The following is a 19,657-nucleotide window of genomic DNA, read 5'->3' as shown; positions in this document are numbered from 1 at the left end:
TCATTACATGTTAACATAAATAACATGTAATGAAAAATGACTATTTTTTTTAAAGTTTAGTGAGAAGTATGGCATTGTTCCACATTTTTGCAAATCTCTTTAATTTCTAGCTTAATAGAAGACAGCTGGGTTCTCATATCTGCTTCTGCATTCAATCTGTTGCAAGACCACATGACAGCCTCTGGAAAAATCCAGTGTATACTCATAAAAGAGTAAGTGAAAAAAGCAAATAATGACTTAGTCTAAAAATAGTTTTGACCTCCCAGATGCCCTGGAAGGGTCTCACTGCCACACTTTGAGAACTGCTGTGCTTAGACTAATCAGAACTATCTCCTGAAGACGGGGATGGGGTGGACCTCTGAACAAAACTGGATCTTGATGGAAAAGGGAAAGGGGTCTGGGTTTCAGTGGCAATCAACTGTGTCACCTTCACTGATTAAAAAAAGCAAACAAACAGACAAAAACAACTGCCATCTACCATCTCCTACATTTTTTTGTTTTATGAGCATTCTGATATGAAAGACATTGGATGAACAGTTTCAAGATGAAGGGTAGTAGTTTTGATTGAATACATAAAATTTTATGAAAAACTTACCATGTGATTGGACATGGAAAGAGGGAAGAAAGAAATGGATGGTCTGTAGCTTGAGAAGCACAAAGAGGATGGCATTTACTGAATGAAATAGAGAACAAGATTGGGGCTGGGGGGGGCAGGTCTGGGGCAGAAATTATGAATTCCACTCTTTACATGTTGAACTTGATGGGTCCTGGGAGACAGCAAGTGGACAGGTCAGGACTAAATGCAGAGATCTGGAGCCAAGAGAAGGGTCATGGTTAGAGGAAAAGCTTTGGAAATCATACATATGTGAGTGACAGCTGAAGGCCCTGCAGGAGAGGAGGTGGCCCTGGGGGACAGGACAGACAGGAGGTGAGAGACAGCATAAGGGGAACCCAGAGTGGCACCCATGGCAGAGGATAATGAAGAGGAGTTGTCAGAATGCTAGGAATTCATGTTCCAATCAATGATCTTGACAGCGTTCAGGAAGAGAATAGGACGGTGAAGCAAACATGTTATGAGCCAGGCTCTAGAAGGCTGTGTGTGGGCATGGATCTGATTTGCTGGCAGCCTTCATGATTAGCCTCTTGCCTCCAGTGCCTGCAGCCTCAAGCTTCCTCCCTATCTAAAAACAAAAACAGAGAACAAAAAAACTGCATTCAGAAAAAAAATCTCTAGGGGCACCTGGGTGACTCAGTCAGTTAAGCATGGGACTCTTGACTTCCGCCCAGGTCATGATCTTGGGGTATGATATCCAAACCTGCAACCGGCTCCATGCTGAGCATGGAGCCTGCTTGGGGTTCTCTCTCTCCCTCTCCCTCTACCCCCACGCCCCACTCATGCTCACATGCTCCCTCTCTCTCTCTCTAAAAAAAAAACAGGAATCTCTAAAAAATTTTTTTGAAGATTTTATTTATTTATTTGACAGAGAGAGAGAATAAGTAAGCAGAGAGGTAGACAGAGGGAGAGGGAGAAGCAGGCTCCCTGCTGAGCAGGGAGGCTCAATGTGGGGCTCAATCCCAGGATCCTGGGATCATGACCTGAGCCGAAGGCAGATGCTTAACCAACAGAGCCACCCAGGCATCCCTCTAAAAATTATTTTTAATAACTGTATAGTAGTCTGCCATTTGGATGTGCCATGCATAAGTGTAAGTACTCATAGTAGGTATACTGGCAAAAAAAAAAAAAAAAGCAAGACACCAAACAGTATATGAAGCATGATGTCAGTTTTGGGGGTCTACCTAGATACATCAGTATGAGTTTGTAATGTGTATAAATCAACCCCACACGTGGTTAAATGAAATGAGGCGCCCGAAGAAGTGTGCTTAGTCAGGACTTGGCTCTTTAGTTCTACTGCGTGCAGATGCTAGTCCGTAACTGATGAGATTTCTAAGGGGTGGGAGGGTTTCAGTGCCAGGTGGCTGGAGAGGCCAAGGAACAGTTTCTTGGGAAAGAGAGAAGAGACAATGAGACAGTTTCCACCAGGATTAAAATTTTGGAGAAAGCACACAGATGTTTAAAGTGTATGGGAGAAAGGCGAGATTTGTTGCATAGTGTGATATAAACATCTCCATCACCCCCCAATGAATTCTAGAACAATCTCCATTACCCGGCAATGATTTGGAAATTGGAACGGGTAGGACAAGGGGACCTGGGGAGACTTGGTTACTTGGGAGTTACAGCACAATACTAACAGCAATAATAACATGGACAGTTCTCAGTTCTTGAACCAGACAGTTCTCACTAATCTTCAAAACAGCCTTATAGGGCGTCTGGGTGGCTCAGATGGTTAAGCGTCTGCCTTCGGCTCAGGTCATGATCCCAGGATCCTGGGATCAAGTCCCGCATCGGGCTCCCTGCTCAGTCGGGAGTCTGTTTCTCCCTCTGCCTGCCGCTCCCCCTGCTTGTGCTCGCTCTCTCTCTGCCAACTAAATAAATAAAATCTTAAAAAAAAAAAAAAAAAAAAAACAGCCTTATAGCATAGGCACCATGATTATCCCCATTTTAGAGCTGAAGCACCTGAGACAGGGAGGAGTCCATTGTCTGTAGAAGGTCACAGAGCTAGTAACTGGCTTGGCACCTGCTTAGAGAGGCTTTTAGCCTCTGCACACCACTATGCCTTCAGTAAACTAAGCAGTACGCCTATTAGAACCGGAACAAAAGCTCTGCAGTTGTCTCTGAGTTATACAAGGATGGGCGATTTGGGTTTCCTTATTTATGCATTTTCCATGCATTTCATCTTTTCTACAGTGATGAAGTGGTACTTTTACAATCATATGAAAATATGAAAAGGACCTTATTACATCATCAATTACATAAACATTCGTTACAACTGATCAGAGCATAAATGAGACCTCTCTTAGAAGGATTTACGTTTTAGTAAGAAGCAAATTCCTAACCAGAAGGAGAGAGATTTCTCATCAGCAAGCAGGCTGGGAAATGCTAGAAGGGAGGGGAAATCTCTCCAACTCTGAAGTCACCCCACTGCTCACCACCAATGCCTGGCCCCAGTGGTGCTCCCTAAAGCAGCCCTTGGAAAGAAGGGAATTGAAGGGATAGTGACCCCCCGAACAGAAGTCGGAGCTGAAAGAATGTGTGAGCCCCTGACTTGTTCTTTGAGGTGCCCCCTTAAGTTAGCATGATATTACACTGTAAGTGCTCAGGAAGTGCTTATTAATTCATGTGATTTCCACGTTCACAGATGACCTGTAAAGAAGGAAAGAAGATATACTTCCCCCAAGAAGGAAGTTTAAGAGGGCTCTGAAGCCAAGGCATGGGGCCCCACAGAGACCAATTCACTACCCTGGAGATATTTCCCAACATGACCAACTCCAGCCTAGGAGCAGTGAAGAGGCAGAGGGATGGTCCCCAGACGTTTGATGACGCTAATGACCTGAGCACAGGCAGCGTGCCCCAACTGAAAAACAAACAACCAACCAAAAATAACAAAATACCTCCAGGTCTGGGTTTGAGTCCCAGCTCATAGAGGTTTGTAGAATTCGGGGTTTGATGGGACCTCATGGATCTTCCCATCCCTACTCCCAGCCCACATGCAAACCCCTCCTACCATCTTGCCACCTGGTGACCCTCCAACCTCCCTCTGACCACCCCTCCCTGGGTCCCCAAAGAGCCCATTCTACGAACAATCCTCAGAAAGATGCAAACATCTCTGGAAGTGTCGCTCACATGAGAGGCAGATGCTCTGAATTCCTTAGGACGTGAAGCCTGGTTGACAAGCAAGCCACAACGTTCACGAGACTCACCTCTGCCCTCTCTCACACCCTCTAGGCCACAGTCTGTCATCAGAGCAACCCAACCACCCCCCCACCCCGCCGATGCCCTTGAGAATGCTGGATTCGTTTCTTCAAGCCCTATTTCCAGATAAGACAAGTCACCACTCACTCTGTGAACCTGATCAAATCTCCAACCGTTCTTAGGCCTTCATTTGTTCATCTGGGAGATGAGAAAGTTAGATGAGACAATCTCTTGCTGAAATCTAAGGCTAACACTGTGGATCCTGTGATTACCCTTGAGGGTAACGTGGCAGGTGGGGAGAGAGAAAGTACTCAGGATTCATGTGGGAGTCACACCTGAGCTCCAGGTAAAAATGGCCTCGGCACTTAGCAAAGGCTCAATCATGAAAAGTGGGTGTATTAGCACTTGAGAGCAGGATGGCTCCCAAGGTCCAGGTACACACAGCAAGGCCAGGGTCTCAGGTCAGCTGAGGGGAAGGTCCCACCTGCCCAGCATCTGTCAGGCTGCAGGGGGGGGTACCTAGAGCTCCCACTTACGCCAGACCTCCAAAAGCACACCTACCCAGCATGGCTCTGGGCCCACAAGGGCATGGGGAGATGGGGTCTTTTCCAGGGGAGGCTCCCAAAACTTGCTTACAGGGCTGAGGCAACCACTGAGGTGAGGGATAAGGGGTAAGCCAGCAGGGAAAGCAGGCAAAAATACGAATCTGGACACCCAGAGTCGCTGCCCAGAAAGGCTCGCCCGTTGCACAGACAGGATGGGGTGGTACCAAGATGCGCCTGCCGTGTTCCTCAGCCCCGTCCTGGCACAGAGCCGTCCTGGCAGGATGGCAGGGTGAAGGCACGAGCTCCAGCTGAGATTGCCTGGCTCCCAGCCCCACTCCACCCCCTGATTCACAGCTGGACTACTTGGATCCAGCAATTGACCTTTCTAAGCTCAGTTTCCTCATCTGTATAATGGGGATGCTATTAACCTACTCATAAGGTTCTTACGGGGATGAAGCTGGATGATTTCAATAGGCACTCAGGGAAGTGTCCAGAACCTAAGTCACGACAGGGTTACTTAGCAGCAGTGGTCATCTCTGTCCCCTTAGACCTGCCCTCGCCCAGCCCCATCCCCACAACCGAGCCACTGCCCGTTCCCCAAGTTCCTGGGTTGGGGAGAGATGATGAAAGGAAGGGGGCAGGAGGGAAACCCATCCCTAGGGATGAGCCAGAGGAAAGAGCCTTTTCCTTCCCTGTGCTCCACACCCAGGGTGCCCCCGTCGCTCCTGGCGGGGGGCTGCAGAGGCGGTGGCTGTACCCACAGCTGACGTGGACTCGGGCCCAGTTCTGCTGGGTGGCCTAGAAGCATGGCTGGCAGAGAGGGCCTGAGGGACAGAGGTGAGCAGGGGGGTCATGGCATGTGGTGGAGAGACGGGAGAAGGAATGTTTTGCAGTGATGTGAATGGGGAGAAAAAGGAAAATCAGTGGCCAAAACCCAATGCAGAAAGTGGAACAGGGAATGATTTTATACTACAAGTAGGTGCAAATACTGCACACTTACACTAAAAAAAAAAAAAAAAAAAAAAAAAGTTTATTTGAAATTCAGATTTAGCCGGACAGCCTATGTCTTTATTTGCTAGATCTGGCCGTGTTGGCAGGAAGCATGAGGACAGCAGGATGGAGAGGGTCCTGAGGCTGGGAAGAGGGGAGCTGGGCTCAGCCTAGGAAAGGAGGAGGAAGAACAAGGGCCAGCAAGGTGTGCAGGAGTCAAGGGAGACCCCGCAGTGTTTAGGCTACGAAAGGTGACAAGCCGGTAGGGCAGAAGAGAGAAGACAGAGCACTCTAGCCTCACGTGCAAAGGCCCAGAGTCTGAAACAGCTCGTGTTCTAAGAACAGTTGGCGCCCAGGGTCGCTGGTGCAGCGGGGTGGTGGTGACACGTCAGGAGATCCTCACTCAGAACACGTTCACACAGAACTCTGTGAGCGGCTACAGTGTGCCAGGCTCTCTTCCTGGGACAGGTAGTGAACTGACAGACAAGCTTGAGGCTCCCACGGTGTGGTTTACATCCTAGCAGGAAGCGAGGCCATTTCCAACAATAAATAAGCAGAGGGGCTGATGAGAGCCAGCGACAGCCAGGACGAACCCCCTCTCCCATATTTACCTGGCTAACTCCAAGTCATCTTTAGGTTTTACCAGGATATTAGTCCCTGGAGGAAGTCTCTCCTAAAGCCTGTAACGGGCTGGGAGCCCTCCTGAGTTTTCCCCAGCTGCCGCACTTAGCACCCGGGATTGAATGGAGTGCTCCCTTCTCTGTGCCACACACGAGCCAGGAGCTCCCTAAGGAAGGGGAAATCTCCAGTACCCAGCATGGTGACTGGTACCTAGCACATGCTGAAGCATGATCTGTTGAAGAAATGTGTGGGTTTTGGATATAAGACCTGGCTAAGTGCATCCTGGTGGAGAAGCCTAGTCCAGTTGGAATTATGCATCTGGAAATAGGAAAAGGATCAGGTGTTTAAAATCAGGTTTTTCGGGGGGCCTGGGTGGCTCAGTCGTTAAGTGTCTGCTTTCGGCTCAGGTAATGATCCCAGGGTCCTGGGATCGAGTCCCACATCGGGCTCCCCACTCTGCGGGAAGCCTGCTTCTCCTTCTCCCACTCCCCTTACTTGTGTTCCTTCTCTTGCTGTGTCTCTGTGTCAAATAAATAAAAAAATAAAATCTTTAAAAAAAATAAATAAAATCAGATTTTTCAACTCCAATATATGGATGGTATGTTGGGAGTCCAACATACTTGTCCCATACTAGGGAACGTATAAAGCCTCATAAAGTTAAATAAGGTTCCTTGGTGGCCACAAATAGGACTAACCCTGGCAGACTTGAAGAAAAAAACAAGCTGTACCACACAAACAATAACAAAACCCACTTGGAGGTAGGGATTATTTTGGGGGCTAACCCAGGTGGCTCACAGAAACAACAACAACAAAAGCTGGGAGTCAAGTTTAGAAAGGCTGGATCCAGAGTGGGTCTGGGCGTCTGGATGGAGCAGGGAAGAAGCTCTGTGTGCTCAGGACCCGTGGAGCACGACAGTGTGGCTTATCCTGCTCATTCACATCAACTATGTCCCAGGGGAGACCTGGCTGGCATAGCTTGGGGCACGGACCCACCTCTTGGTTGAACCAGGACAGGACACCTCTTGGTTAGCCAAGGACAGGACTTTATGGAGACCAAGACACACCCATGAATGATTTTATCCTATGAAATGAGCGTGGTGTCATCAGAGACAAGAGAAAATGGATGCCCAACAGCCAATACACAAGCGTCCTTGTAATTTGGAAGCTTTGCCAAACTGTCAGAATGCAAAGTACGTGCATGAGTGAGCCAAGAACACCACGAAGCCTCCTTCTATGGTCATTTCTAAGGAAAATCGTATACAAACCGCTTCCTGAGATTATCTGAATGGAGCATCGACTGGAAATAGGAGAATAAATAAGGTAATATCTTCAGCTGTTTCTAGAGCTACAAGAATCAGTGTTTCAGGAGGGCCACGGAAGCCTGGAAGTCTTGGTATCCTCTATTATGTGTCTTTTCTGAGTGAGACAGCGTGAAGTCCTGCTCCTTCATTTTTTGGTGTGGTGGTGATGGGCGTGGCGGGGCACGGTGGAGGGAGCTGTTAGAATAACCAGCTCCAGGCTGAACAGGTAACGTCTACTTTACGTGTCGATGTGCCTTCAGTGGTGGAGGGTGCTGCTGCAAAGCTCACTGCGTTGGAGCACCTGGGATCTGCAGATCTGGAGGAGCCTCCCCGTGCAAGCCACTGTCAGGGATGATGGATGCCCAAGAGCTCAGGGAGGAGGAGGCACACACGAGAGGCCTGAGCTCTGGGCACCTGTTGGAACGGAGTTCCATTCTCCTCATCCTCGACTATCAAGGATTGACGACTGGCGATTCTTTCCAGGTTGCCCAGAGGACATGGGAGCCAAGGCACCGGAGGAGCGATTGGAGAGGGAGTGGGAATAGTGCAAGAGTTATCTGAGCAGAGTGGACGAGAGAGAGGGAGAGCGGAGCAGAGTGGTAATGGGGGGAGGGGGTAATGGAGCAGAGAGCCAATGGAGGAGACCAAGAGGTGATTTCCTGTGTCAGTAAGAAACCGGGATGATTTTCCCCTGAAACTGTTATTTTGGAGAAGGAATCCTATTCTCCAGCTGTAATGCCAATCCCCTTTCTCCTCATTTTTAAAGCTCAAGAGTCTGTCCTGCCCCTCCTACATTGCCCTGCTCAGTTTGGGTGTCCCTACACCTCCCATTTCCGTTTCCTACTCACAATCTTGAAGAGACCTTGTATAACAAGCAGTCACGATGTTAAAACCCACAGATGCTCTTCCCCAGTTTTTAAATAAATAATAGCAGTCCTGTTCATGGATCTCGTCCCATTCAGAAAAGCACGCTCACGCAATCCCATCGGGGATCACGTCAGCCCTGTGAAATAGGTAGGGTTGGCATTATTTTTCTTCAAAGCTAAGAAAAGAGTACTGAAGAAGTAAAGCTATGTGTTCAAGATAATGTAGCTAGTAAGGAGCAAAGTGGAGCACTTAATCCTGGACTGCCTTTTTTCTTACTCTAGAAACATCTTTTCTACGTCTGTTTTAAACACTATCGACAGGTTCTACAGTGACACTTATCTGAAATCTGTACGCAAGCAGTTCACATCGAATCATCTTTTTTTTCCCAGCGTGATTGAGGAATGGTTGACAAATAAAAATTGCATATATTTAAGGTATACAATGTGGTGGTTTGACATAGGTATACATTGTATAACGATGACCGCAATCAAGCTATTTCACCTATCCACCACTTCTTAATCATTGTTGAACAAGACATTCACATTTTTCTTCACATTGGGCCCCACAAATTCTGTTGCTGGTCCTGTACAGGACTTTGGTTTGGTGGTTGGCAGTGGACAAGAGCAAGGAAGCACACAGCCATGGCTGCAACAGGCTACTATCTTGCAACCATGAGAAAAACCAGCCTGGGGACCGAACCAACACTTAGAGAAGGACTGACCTGAGAGAATCACAGAGAGCAGGAGCCCTGATGGAGCCATGCCTAAAGTCCATCACTCAGCTGGACTTCTTGATCATATAAGTTAAAAACATCCCCATCTTGGCATAAGCAGATTTCAGGGAAATTTTCTTTTACTTGCAACTGAGCAGATCCTAACTGATACAATAACAAATGACAGCTGTCAATGCATTCACTTAGACACTTAGAGCCACACCTATAGGACAGGAATGGGTGACCTCAGCTACCTCCCCTACATATTCTGCACTCCGGTCCCATCTTCCCCATGCAGTCTGTCCTGCCCACTCACTCCAGCCCCTGGGGTCACTCACTCATCAGAACTCTCCCTCGTGGTATCTTGTACTGACATTTAACTCTTAAGTTGATGTTTAGCTTTTGGTGGACACATGCCTTACCACCTTCCAAAAGCTCCTTCAGGACCTGTCATAATTGAGTAACATCTGCCACAGGACCTAGGGCAGGGCTCTGCACTCAGTGAGTACTCAACAAAGAACTGTTGACTCATTGGTTCACCTCCTCTAGCAGGTGCTATGCAAGAATTTCCCCTTTGTCAGCTTTGGAGAAGCTTAGCTTTCTGGTTTGCAAGATGGAGGATCCAACCAAATAATGTTAAAAATTGGCCAGTGAAGGGGAGGTTCCAGGGACTTCTTGAAGTGGCGGGGACAAGATACCTGTTCTTTGTGCCAACTATAGACAAGATCCAAAAGAATGGCATTCTACCCCAGCTGGAGATATTTGAGTTAGGTACTGAGAAGTTTATCTCTCTACTGGCGCTCTGATATACCTTCAAAGAAGGCTGTGGTGTTTTCTGGACACTTCTAGAAAAGGGGACACCCATTTCTAGTATGGTTGGCGTGAGGTGCCCACTGTGGATGAGTAGACTGACGTTCTTTTGCAGGCCTGGGGTGGAAAGAGAGCAAAGACAGCAGGGGGCCAGAGGTCAAGCCTAATTATCCAGCAGTCCCACCGCATTGCCATGCCAGCCCCAAGAGCTGTATCCAGGGCCCCGCCTCTCTCTCCAGGGTACGCCCAAAGGGAGTGGTCTGGGGGCAAACCAGTGTGAGGCAGGGATGAGGCTGTGAGGAATGAGGGACATAATTCCCCTCCAGCAATCTGAGCTCTTGGGAGAAAGGTATGGCATAAATACCAGGTCTTATTATTATGAATCAGAATTTTTTCTCTTTAAATCCCTTCTCCACTTAATACTCTCAATGATGAACTATTTCTAGGAAAAGGGAATTGGAGACTGGTTTTCCAACTGAGTGGAGGGTTTTGGATGCTTTCAACCAGGCTTCCCAGATGGTTTTTTTTTTTTTCCCTCTTGGGATCAGATGTAGTTGACTGACCAGACACTATCCTGTCTAAACAGGGAATTCCGTATCCCCGACCCCTCCCCGACCCCAGCCTGCCCCCCTACTTGTCCCCCTCTTTTATTTACTCTTCAATCTGAACACAATATAAATATTTAATCTCCTTTATTACTTGAAAATTATCTGTATTTATTCTGTTTATTTAGTGATGGTTACTTAAAAAACAAAACGAAAACTATAGGATCAGGTCAAACAACCAGTTTGTCTGATTTTTCCACTGAGGTAATCCCTGCTGGTATTTAATTTCAATAATTGACTGGTTGCTCCCCAAACACAGCTCAGATTTTCCCAATTCCCTTGCTTTCGGCCTCCCCCTCCATGCCGCCACATCCCTTCTCTGCCTGGCAAAATCCCACTCACGCCTCAAAAACCTATTTCCGGCACCCCCTCATCTGTGAAGATGCCCCTGATTGTCTGGCCACCTCTGCAGCTGGACCACGCTGCCCCATCTGTGTTCCCAGGGCCTTGGGTATCATCACAGCCAGCCACTCCCTGGTGCCCACTGGGAGGCAACACAATGGAGCTGTCTCAATAGGACTCCAGAACACACTTCCTCACGTCAGATACAGACCCTACAACTTTCTAGTTCTGAGACCCATCGCAAGTGTCCTAACTTTTCTATGGACCAGTGAGTCCATCTTACTAGGTTCTGCTTGATATGCTCCTGGCTTCAAAGAGATGGGTATAATCCTCAGGGGTTGCATAGATAAGGAAGAAAAGGGAACTAACCAGAGGAATAAAGATGGGGATAAGGGAAATTATAAAAAAGGAAGAGGTGGGAAAAGAGGAGGGTTTTTGTAGAAAGGAAAGAACAGATCATTTGGAAGTGGCTGAGGCACCAAACATCTAACCCCTAAGTATCCACACCTCAACCTAGCAGCTGCTGTGGCCTATGGTTTGGGAGGCATGGGTTAATTTGTCAGCTAGCTCTGTGTTTCTGCACACCGGTGAGGTCTGGGACTGAGGCTCAGGTGCAGTGACAGGATGAGCAGGCACGTCCCAGCAGTCTGTCCTGGCACAGCTCACAAAGTCTGCCTCCCAGGAAGGACCTAGCTTTGGGACTATCCCAGCCCGCCCCTGCCAAGCCAGATCTGCTTAGCCTAGCGCTAGGAGAAGCCCATGGCTGTATAACTCAGGGATCAATGTACCCTTTTAACACGCAAGTCAGCCCATGCCAGTCCCTTGCTCTCAGTACCCTGACGGCTTCCCCAGTCACTTGGGCTATAGTCTCGGGTACTTAACATGGTCTGGCCCCCTGGCTTCCTCTCTGCACTTGGTCCCCACCTGGCCTCCTTGCGGTTTCTTAAATACACCAGACCGGTTCCTTTCTAAAGGCCTTTGCACTTGCTGTTCCTTTTCTGCGGATTCACCCCTCTAGGTACATGCATGGGTTGCCCCCTCCTTTTGTCCAGGTCTCTGCTCAAATGGCAGCTCTTGGGCAATGGCTGCCACACTGACCTTATCTAAGGGAGGCCCCATCATTCACTCCCCACTTACCTGCTGTACTCACCTGCATAACACTCACTTCACCTGTATTACATCTGCTACCTACTTGCTTGCTGCTTTACTTGGTTTTTGTCAGCCCCTCTCCCTGCACACACTCCGTGATTACAGAGACTGTATTTTGTTCACTGCTGTATCACTGAAGTACCTGGCACATCATAGATGTCAAGAACAGTGGTTAAGTTGGGCGCCTGGGTGGCTCAGATGGTTAAGCGTCTGCCTTCGGCTCAGGTCATGATCCCAGGGTCCTGGGATCGAGTCCCACATCGGGCTTCCTGTGGTTAAGAACAGTGGTTAAGTGGATAACAGAATGCAGAACTCCAACCCTCTCATTCACAGGGAGGAACCCAGGGCCCAGAGCAGGAAGATGCTGTTGGAGGTCACACTCACCAGCTGGAGTGTCGCAGATCCTGAATTCAGCCCTTGTCTCCTGGCTCCCAGAAGGAGGCTTTGGTGCCACTCCGTTCTGTGATCTGAGGACTGGTCCTTGCACCCTCACTGTTCATAAACACACACACACTTGAGTCTCTTCGCATCTCTTACTCCAAGTAAGTTCTGAACTTGAATGAAAAGGTGTTTCAAAAACCCAGATCAAGTTCTCTCAGGTCTTCCCTTCCAAGATGACCACGAAAAAAAGGAGTAACAGTTGTGCCACAAAGAGACGAGCCATGGGCAGCCTATTCGCTACACCTGCTGTGCCTATCGCATGCCCAAAGACAAGGCCATGAAGAAGTCCATTATTCAGAATATAGTAGAGGCCACCACCATCAGGGACATTTCTGAGGTTAGTGTCTTCGATACCTGTGTGCTTCCCGAGTTGTATGTGAAACTCCATTTCTGTGTAAGCCATGCCATTCACAGCAAGCTACTTTTGTGAGGCACAGAAGGGTGGAACACCTCCACCCCAAATTAAACCCACAGGTGCTGAAGAAAAGCTGTTCTCTGGAAAAAAAAAGAAAAGAAAAGAAAAAAGAACCCATGGGGTTGAGACGATCATAAGGCTCGGGGAGCCAGTCATGAACTAGTTCCACAGAGGGCAGGACAAGAGTCTACTAGGTTTGGTTGGATTGGAATTTGGTTGGGTTTGGTTTCCAACAAGGTCAAGTGGAACTGGAATGGGTATCCAAGACAGTGTAATGGAATCAGAGCCCTACAGAGACAGGAGAAAGTCACAGCTATCCTTTCAGTCATTTAGCAAATATTTATTGAGCACCTACTAGAGTATTTTGGTATATCTAAGGACAGGTGCATGGACAGGATGACCTGGGAGGCCTCATAGCCCATGGAACCTCATCCTGTATGACTTTGTCTTCAAAGGACCTCTTTGTAGAACAGCTTCTTCATTAACTGAAGCCCTGAGTACTAGGGACAAGAAGTATCCAACAAAAAAAGAGACACAAGCTTTTCTTCCTCCTCTTTGCTCTGCTTCAGCAACTTGGATACCAATGATAACCATTTCATGGAGGCATGGATACTGGGCTACCCAGACCCTCCATGGCTCATTTTGTCCATCCTCCTGCCCCTAAGAATTAATTGTACTTTCTTGGACCCAGGCAAGGGTGGGTCTTTTAGAGATTCCCATCATAGTTAATTCCATAGCGTCCCTTGGTCCACTTTTCTTGACTATCGGCCTTTTATACATCTCTGCTATACCCGTTTAAGTTCTTCTCCAAAGTTAGTCTCAGTTATCATAGGTAATTCCATAGACACCAGATCCCCCTTTGGCACCACTTACTAAAGACTACATTAAAATTTTAATCAATCAGCAGCCAGCAAATAAGCACTGGACATCAATTATATACAAAAATCTGTGGTAGATTTAGGCAGAGGTATGAAAGGAAGGCAGAAGAAAGAGCAGTGGGTCTGGAGACAGATATTAAGTTGGAATCACAGCTCTGACACTTGTCCCCATGAGGACAAATCCTCTTCCTCATGTCAGGTTTATCACCTGTGAAACGGGGTGACCAATTCTTGCTCCATCTAACACACTGGATTGTTGTGAAGCTCAATAGAAAAAAAAATACAATAAGCAGGGGCTTTATAAACTGTAAAATTCCATAGAACTATGAGTCTGATGCAAGATGGTTCAGTGGAAAAACACTGAACTTCCAGCCACAAGGCTGAGTGGGCCTGATTCTGTCACTTACTTCCTTTGGGACTTTTGGCAGGTCATTTCCTTCTCCATAAAAAATGGCTTGTTGTGCAGATTGAGACACTGAATGTAGAAGCATCCATCATTAGCCCCTGGTACTTAGCAGATTCCCCATCTGTATTTGTTCATTCATCTGCAGGTGACAAGGGGCGAGAAGTACATGCAAGCTGACCGAGAAGAGACTGCAATAGTGGTGAACACCTCGGCCCCACCAGGCTTGAAGGGTCAGCCTGGCAGCAATGGGAAACTAGACCATAAGGGCCATGAAGGGGAGAGGGAGGGTGAATGCCAGACTAAGGAGTCTGGGCTTGGGAGAGCCATTTATAGGCATTAAGGAGCCATTGATGGTTTTAGGACAGCAGGGCAATAGATGAAAGGTATTTCTGTTCTTTGTGGAAAGTGGCTCAGAAAGGGGGAATATTCTGGAACTGTTGGGTTCTCCTCTCCAGGGCTGAGTGGCTAACCTGCTGGAATGGAACATGGGCTTCAGAGGGGCAAGGCCTGACCAGCACCTCTTCTGACATAGCTAGATCTCAGAGCAAAACCTGCCCAGACTGCTAGAACTTGGGCCTTGTATTCATCATATATAGCTGTGTAACAAATTACTTCAAAAAGTAGTGGTTAAAACTAATAAGAAATGTTTATCATCTCACAGTTTCTGTGGGTTAGAAATTTGAGAGTGTGCTACCTGGGTGGTGTAGACTCTGGGTCTCTCATGAAGCTATAGTCAAGACATCGGCCCAGCCTGCAATCATCTGAGGGCCTGACTGGAACTGGGCCATCCACTTCCAAGATGGCACTCATATGACTGACAAGTTGGTGCTGGTTTTTGGCAGGAGGCCTCTGTTACTCAACCAATGAACCTCTTTACAGGGCTGCTTGAAAGAGGTCATGATGTGGTGACTAGCTCCCCAGAGCAAGTGTCCAAGACAGAGCAAGGCAAAGGCTACATCTTTGATGCACTAGCCTCAGAAGACACACACACTCACTTTCATGGTATTCTGTTGGTCACACTGGCTAATTCTGGTACAGTATGGGACGGGGCCTACATAGGGAGTGATCAAGGATCATTGGGGCCTTCTTCAGGGTTGGCTACGATAGCAGGGAGAGCGAAATGTCAAAGCGAATGATCTTGGAATCAAACAGACCTGGGTTCAAATTTCAGGTCCTTGACTTACTCCCTGTGTGACTTCAAGCAAGTCGCTTAAATCTCAGGCTTGAGTTTCTTCTCTGCAAAATGATAATAAAATTAAGAGTCATAGCATCATAGAGGGTCATGAGGAGTCAGCAAGGTGGAGTGCACAGGCGCTTGGTCTGGCCCCAAGCCCAGAGTCCACATTTGGTAGATATTAGCTTTATTTACTGGTATAATGCACAGGCAGGTAGGTAGAGAGCTGTTCTAGAAGCACAAGCCATCCCTGTGGTAGACTGAATAATGCCTTTTCAGGGTGTCCCTGTCCTAATTCCCAGAATCTATGAATATGTTACCATAGATGGCAAAAGGGATTTTACAGATGTAAGCCAGTGATCTTGGGATGGGGAGATGGTCCTGGATTATTAGCTGAGTGGAGGCAATGATGCCATCACATGGGTCCTGCGGAGAGTCAGGCAGTGGTGATACAGAAGTGAGAGGGGGAAGTGATGACAGAAGCAGAAACCGGAGTCAGGCAGCCAAAGGCCAAGAGGCCAAAGTATGCTGGCAGCTTGAAACTGGAAAAAGCAAGGAATGGATTCTCCTCTGGAGCTTCCACAAGGAACCATCCCTCTTGTCACCCTAATTTTAACCCCCTTAAGGTTCATTTCTGACTTCTGACCATGAGAACTAGAAGACAATAAATCTGTGTGGCTTGAATCCACTAAATTTTCAGTCGTTGGTTATAGCAGCAATAGGGAGCTGACAGGATCCTTTGAGGGCCTGGGGAGGAGGATGGACAGGGAGAGAAAGGATAAAGGGAGACAGAAGGAAGGGTGCATCTTCTGGAAACCATCGCTCCCTCACAAAACAGAGTGACAGTCCTGATCCTGGGGGCTCGGAGAGCTATCTGAGCAAGAGGCATGGATTTAGGACCCAAACAGGGATGGTGGCAATAGGGAGAAAGCAAGAGTAATAGAGCAGCACCGAAGATTACTGGCCTGGCTTGTCGACGAAAAGGCCTTTTGCTTAATGACTTATCTGAGAAAGGGTTAGTATCCAAAATATATAAATAATTGACATAGCTCAACACCCCAAAAAACAAATAATCCAATTTAAAAATGGGCAGAAGACATGAACAGACATTTCTCCAAAGAAGACATCCGAATGGCCAACAGACACATGAGAAAGTGCTCAACAGCACTCAAACATCAGGAAAATGCAAACCAAAACCACCATGAGATAGCATCTCACACCCATCAGAATGACTAAAATCAAAAACACAAGGAACAAGTGTTGGTGAGGATGTGGAGAGAAAGGAATCCTTGTGCATTGTTGGTGGGAATGCAAACTGGTGCAGCCACTGTGGAAAAGAGTATGGAGGTTCCGCAAAAAGTTAAAAATAAAACTACCCTATGATCCAGTAATTGCACTCCTGGGTCTTTACCCAAAGAAAACAAGAACACTAATTCAAAGGGATACATGCACCCGATGTTCACTGCAGCATTATTTATAATAGCCAAGGTATAGAAGCACCCAAGTGTCCATCGATAGATGAATGGATAAAGAACAGGTGGTAGATATGGAATATTATTCAGCCATAAAAAAGAATGAAATCTTGGCCATTTGCAACAACATGGACGGAGCTAGAGAATATAATGCTAAGCAAAATAATTCAGTCAGAGAAAGACAAATACCATGTGATCTCACTCATATGTGGAATTTAAGAAACAACACAAATGAACAAAGGGAAAAAAGAAAGAGGGAGGTAAACCCAGAAATAGACTTAACTATAGAGAACAAACTGCTGGTTACCGGGGCGGGGAGGGGGGGATGGGGAAAATAGGGGATGGGGATTAGGAGTTCACTTATCACAATGACCTTGGAGTAATGTATGGAAGTGTTGAATCACTATACTGTACACCTGACACTAATATAATACTGTATGTTAACTATACTGGAATTAAAATTAAAAACTTAACAATAAAAATAAGTAAACAAATAAAGTGCCTTTTGCTTGACAAGAAGTAAAATTGTGTTGGCTGGTTCCTGATGACCTCCGAGGGCCTGCTCCAAGATGGGCATTCTACAAACTTCTTTCTCCCCTGAGAAAGGGGACAGAGAAAGGGACTAGGAAAAACTGGCTCCTGAAGCCTGGGGGAGATGAGAGGAAAGGGGGAAAGAAGGAAGCCCTAACGAGGGGCTTGCCACGGACAAACAAGCACAGGATTTGGAGACCCAAGCTCTTCCCCTTGCTGCTTCGTGACACTGAGAGTCAGTTTCACTTCGAGCCTCCCTTGCGTCACCCATCATATGAGATTGTCATAAGGATCGCACAGGTGAAGCCATGTATATTCTATTCTGCACAACAGGCATATAGTAACCGATCAATAAATGTCAGCTATTATTACAGAGACCCACTCCATTTAGAAAGGATTTATTAAGTTTTACTATGTATCAAGCAGTGCAGAATGGTGGACAAGAGCAGTCGGGGCTCTTAATGAGTTTGTGGTCTGCTGGGGGCCCCAGGCAGGTACCTGCCCTACTGGAGCCTGCCCCCCACCAGGACCCTCTCTGCACTGGTCTCCCAAGACCTCTGAGGGGTTGGCTCCCAAATCACTGGTGGAGGGAATCCTGCTTCAACCAGGTCCTCCCCTGCACCTCCAGCCCAGCCCAAGGCAGAAGGCTTCTTGGCCAGGACACTAGAAAGTTTTCAACCCTTCACAAAGGCCCTCTGGGTGGGGAGTTGAAATAAAAAAAAAACAGACAGAGAGGAGGAGCCATCTGAGAAATGAGCCTTCCCCAAACACTGAGCCAGCCTTAAACATCCTGAGGACTGGAGTCCAACAAGTCGCAACTCACCAAAACATCTTCCCCTCCAGCTGCGCTGGCTAATTACAAGAGAAAGGTTGAAAGGGAAGGTTCAAGCTTTCCATGACAGTGTGGTTTGCTCTCTTACTCTCCTTTTCCCCCTCCTCCGTTCCTCCTTCCCTGCTCTCTTGCTCTCTCTCCTCTTCTCCTCCGGCTCAGGCTCCTGGCAACATGTTCCTGCAGAGAGGTATGACTTGGCTGTGTGCACTGAGCACAGACTCATCTGCCGGAAGGGCCTTCCAGAGGTCATCGAATCGAATCCCTGCCTCCTTACAAAAAAAAATCTGCTCACCTGTCAGCATCATTCAGAAAAGGGGTAACAAAGGAGAGCTGTACTGCTCCCCCTCAAGACAGCCTTCAAAAGTAATGTTTATTTCTCCCTGTACAAGTGATGCATCCTCATGCAAAAGATATAAACACTTAAGATCATCCATCCCAGCAACCAGAGATAACACATTATCCATATTTTGCTGTACAGTAAACCCTTGACATTCCCAGGAATTATATCTCAAGATCTTCATGAATCTCCAAATTTAAGAAAATGGATATGTGAAGGGCAATCCCCAGAGCCTTGGCAAAGAGATTCTTACTCTACATCATTGTAGGCTTCAGGAAGGGAGGCCCTAGTTTGAGACTAGGGGATGGATGAGGTACCACCACTTTACAGATGAAGAAACTGAGGCCAAAGGGATGTATTGGTTTTTCTGTGGCCCTCAGTCAAATGGGAATCAAAGATGTGACAAAGAGAAGGGAACTTCTTGGCAGGGTCTGCAGCAAACTGACTGGTGCCTGCTTTGGCCAGGAACTCGGAGGTGCAGGGAAGCCAGCAGGAACCCTGTCATTCACCTGCACTAAGAGGTTGAGTCTCCAGCTTGACCAAACCCAAGTTTTCCAGGATCTGCAGCCAGGTGTGTTGGTCTGGGTCCGGGAAGTGAGACACTGGTGGGCCTGAACAGCCACCCTGTGACCTAGATGGCTCCATGCTGAGACAGGCTGTGTGCTCCCAGGTAGTAAAGCTGGGACCATGTATCCCCAGAGAAGGTCACCAAGGAGAGGGCCAGATGCCCCCATCGGATGTCACAGGAACAACTGGTTCCAGAGAGAATGTCCTACCCAGGCATTCAGGGATAGCTTGCCAGGACTAGAAACCTGGGACCAGCCCGCCTCCTCACCCATCCCGCACTTAACACCACTTAACCCTGGCCAAGTCATCTGACAGCTAGCATCAAACGGTGGCAAATCTCTCTTGAACGGAAAGATCCAGACACCCCAGACTGGCGATTGAGCTTACCCCTCCATTCCAGGGCAACCAAAAAGCTCTGGGCAATGCTTTGGAGTTGGTTGCAACGTGTAATGCTGCCTGCCCCTCCCCTTCCTCCTCCAGGATTGAGCCTGGAGCTAAAAGCCCTCACTTGCCACTCCCTTTGCACAGTCCAGAGCCAGCTGTGTAGACTCTTCCATTCCTAGACCTGCCGCAGACTGACTCATCCCCTGCCAGTTTCCCTGAGTCCTAGCCCAGAGTCTGTTCTCACTGCACCCACAAAGCCCTTGCTGGATGCCCCTCTTTCTTGTGCTGGAACCTCTACGAAGAGTCCATTTATTTTTCCCCAATTGTGCCTAAGCTCCTACAGCTTCTGTCTTCATATTTCATCTCCCCAGTGGCTCATCGAGGAGAAGAAAGAGGAGTTTAATGAGAACAATTCTAAATAATGATAAAATGAGGAAGGAAAGATCCACACACACTCCTCTAAGAAT

The 19,657-nt window shown here is 47.6% G+C and overlaps 1 pseudogene; it reads left to right on the top strand.

The window, feature by feature from the left end:
• The first annotated feature begins 12,367 nt into the window (after window positions 1–12,367).
• LOC123838495 (small ribosomal subunit protein eS26-like) lies at window positions 12,368–12,772 on the top strand (annotated as a pseudogene).
• Window positions 12,773–19,657: the final 6,885 nt, after the last annotated feature.

Source organism: Mirounga angustirostris, unplaced genomic scaffold, assembly GCF_029215605.1.
Source record: "Mirounga angustirostris isolate CCGP_5_RB_7025 unplaced genomic scaffold, mMirAng1.0.hap1 SCAF_3, whole genome shotgun sequence".
In the NCBI taxonomy this organism is placed as follows: Eukaryota; Metazoa; Chordata; class Mammalia; order Carnivora; family Phocidae; genus Mirounga; species Mirounga angustirostris.
This window is presented reverse-complemented; position numbering and strand designations above follow the sequence as displayed.